The sequence below is a fragment of the Aplysia californica genome, unplaced genomic scaffold (assembly GCF_000002075.1).
Source record: "Aplysia californica isolate F4 #8 unplaced genomic scaffold, AplCal3.0 scaffold00163, whole genome shotgun sequence".
In the NCBI taxonomy this organism is placed as follows: domain Eukaryota; kingdom Metazoa; phylum Mollusca; class Gastropoda; order Aplysiida; family Aplysiidae; genus Aplysia; species Aplysia californica.
The window spans coordinates 1,002,994-1,006,097 of record NW_004797433.1 but is presented as its reverse complement, the minus strand read 5'-3'; positions in this window follow the sequence as shown (position 1 = coordinate 1,006,097).

Below are 3,104 nucleotides of genomic sequence, written 5' to 3'. Positions count from 1 at the left end.
CCCCCCCCCAAATTGCATTCATTTTACTTATTGTACCTATTCTCTTCCACAGGGCTGTGAATACTCAGTCAGCTATCAGTTATTGTCTTCTTCTATATTGTTTGGGTTGGGGGGTTGGTATTACTATAATATGATTCAACACAAGTGTAAAATGTCTATTTCTCAGTGAATAGAAAACATAGCAGCTTACTAAAAATACTTTTAAAAGACAATGTGCATTTGTGTCAACGGCTATTTCAGAAAAATCCTTACAGTTTCCTTGACCTGACACCATAAAAAATGAACAACTATGGGATCAAATAAATTAACAGAAACCAGATATAGAAATCGGAAGTCAAAAATGGAAATGGGTTGAACACACACCCCATGAAAAAACCCCAAAATTATCACCCACCAAGCCTTAAAATGGAATCCACAAGGGAAGAGACAGAAAGAAAGGCATAAAAGTACATGCAGGAGGGACTTGCATTCGGACCTAGAGAAATAGGGTACAACTGGACAAAGATCAAGACTATTGGCCTGGACAGAAGTAGACAGAAAACCCTTGTTGATGGCCTATACTCCAGCACGGGGTGAGAAAACATGATGATGATGATGATGATGATGATGATGATGATGATGATGATGATGATGATGATGATGATGATGATGATGATGATGATGATGATGAGGAGGAAATATTATTACTATTGTTAATATTCATCTGTCGGTAATGAAAAGTACCTGTTACTAGGCTGATGCCCATCAAAAAAAAAATACCCTGAGGGATATTGTGTTACAATAGGAAATAGCATACATAAAGTTTTTAGGATACAGTGTCGTCACCACTGTGCAGCGTTCGTTTTTTTTTTTACCTGCTTTGTTCATATCACGGACATACCTAAAGGCCATTGGACTAATGATTGTGTCACCGATATTGTTTGACAATAACAAAATATGTGAGTTCGAGCTTACCAGCCGCTGTGGACACTTAACTAGTATTGATGAAGACAAATGTGTTGCATCATGGTGAACTCAAGAACTCGTCAAATTATTGGAATCGAAGAAATCAACATTTGTTCCGCCCGTAGGGCAATTTTAACAATATTTTATCATTGTTTTATATATTGTCTTATTTATTTATTTATTTATTTATTTATTTATTTATTTATTTATCTATTTATTTATTTATTTATTTATTTCGTTCAGATACAGGTTAGATGGAAAATGTACGTGGAGTATTGTATATATAGTATGGCAGTACCTATTATGATTTTTACTGATTGGAAAGGCACTGGGTTGTACACACCATATTGTGGTACAGTGTGTTGTTGAGGTAAGTGAAAGTATGACAATAATCATAATAAATGACATGGCATCTTGTTTTGCGGTGGCTGAGGAGTAATAGTATATGATGATAAGATACAGCGATATGAAAAAACACACCGTCGTCTGATTTGGTGTTGCTTGTCACACCACTCTGTTCCAAATTGTGACGTTTTGTGTCAAGTAACGCGTTATAGGGGTTGGTATTGTATATCAAGCTATGTTAAAGTATGACCATATCATCATAATAACAAGTGTGCAAAGGTAAAATGGCATGACACGGCGCGATACGATACAAGTTCAACAATTGTGCCAATACGGTAAGATTAAAATTTTATCTCAGACGGAGCGTGTATATGTGTGTGTGTGTGTATGTGGTATGTGAGTGTGTGTATGTGTGTGTGTGTGTGTGTGTGTGTGTGTTTGTGTGTGTGTGTATGTGTGTGTGTTTATGTGTGTTGCCTTGATTGACCAGAGTGTTTTGTTCAGGTGGGGACACATCATGTCTGGGATTCGTTGGACAAGTGTCCAGCCTTGACCCGTCACGAAACAATCATTGATATGAGAATGGGGGCTCACGTCACGGCGTACTCTGAGACCGCATTGAGTTTGTTTTAGTCCTTGTTGGTGCCCTTGTTTTGTTTTGTTTTTATCTTTCCTAGGACATATCGTACACCGTCTGTGTCTGGAAGCTTCGGGAGCACGTAGAGTCGAACGTGAATCCATTTTTCCATCTCTCCCCCAAAGAGTGCATTATTTGGGTTATGTGACTCTCATCTTTAGACCAATAATTAGGTTTCGTACGTTCGTGTGTGGTGCTTTCTTTTCGTAGCTGGCAACCTTTTCGACACATAGTGAAAACTGTTTAATCAGGCACGACCTCTGATAGTTTAGGGTTAAGAGATCTCAGGGGATCCATTGAATACTAAATGTAAACCTGCCTCGTTGCACAAGCGTGGCTAAATACCCATTTAATGGCGTTTTCAAAAGCGTCTGTGGTGCAGCGGTTACGCACTCGGTCGTTACCCGCACAAGATCAAGTTTTTCGAGCTCCATATGGGGAGAATCTTGTGGATTATCTCGGTTTTTTTTTCTACTGGGAAGTTCTATCCCCCTCAGCCCGGGTTAGCCTGACAAGCAGGGTCGAAGCTCGCCTTTTAATTGATCTAAATCGTTTGCCGAAATTGGAGGGCGTGACCAGGGACAGGCAAGCGTGGTGACGACTGCTCTCCGCCTTATGTACCTGATGGTATAGGGAGAGAGTAAGTAAGTAAATCGTTTCAATCTGAGTGCAAAACACCTACGTTAAAACAATTAAAGTATTCTCTTGTAAGGTTTCTGGATAAAAATCGCTTTTAAACAGTTGAAAGGGGATACAGTGTCCCTTACCAGCTGTTTGAGATAACTGGTCCGAGGTCCTCTAATCATAAAAAAATGTATAAATAAACCGAGAAATGATGTGGTCATAGAACCAGTTACGTCTATGACTCTTTAAAAGTTTTGGTGACCTTTGCAGTTTTGCTACACCACATCCCTTGTGCACAGATCAAACCCAAAAGAGAACACGACAGAAGACAGACTGAAAACAAACTAAACGACGATGGACAAAACCTAAGCCAGTTTTAATAAGCTTTCGGTAAGAGTTTTGCGATACTTGCAACGCAATAAAGTCATATAGGTGCTGAAGATTTGAGGTAGTACAAGAGAGTGACAAACACACAAAACAAGAAGAGATAGGGACACCAGGTGCGTTTTGGGGAACGGTCGCCACCTCATTTGAGAGAGGAGCTGTTCCATCC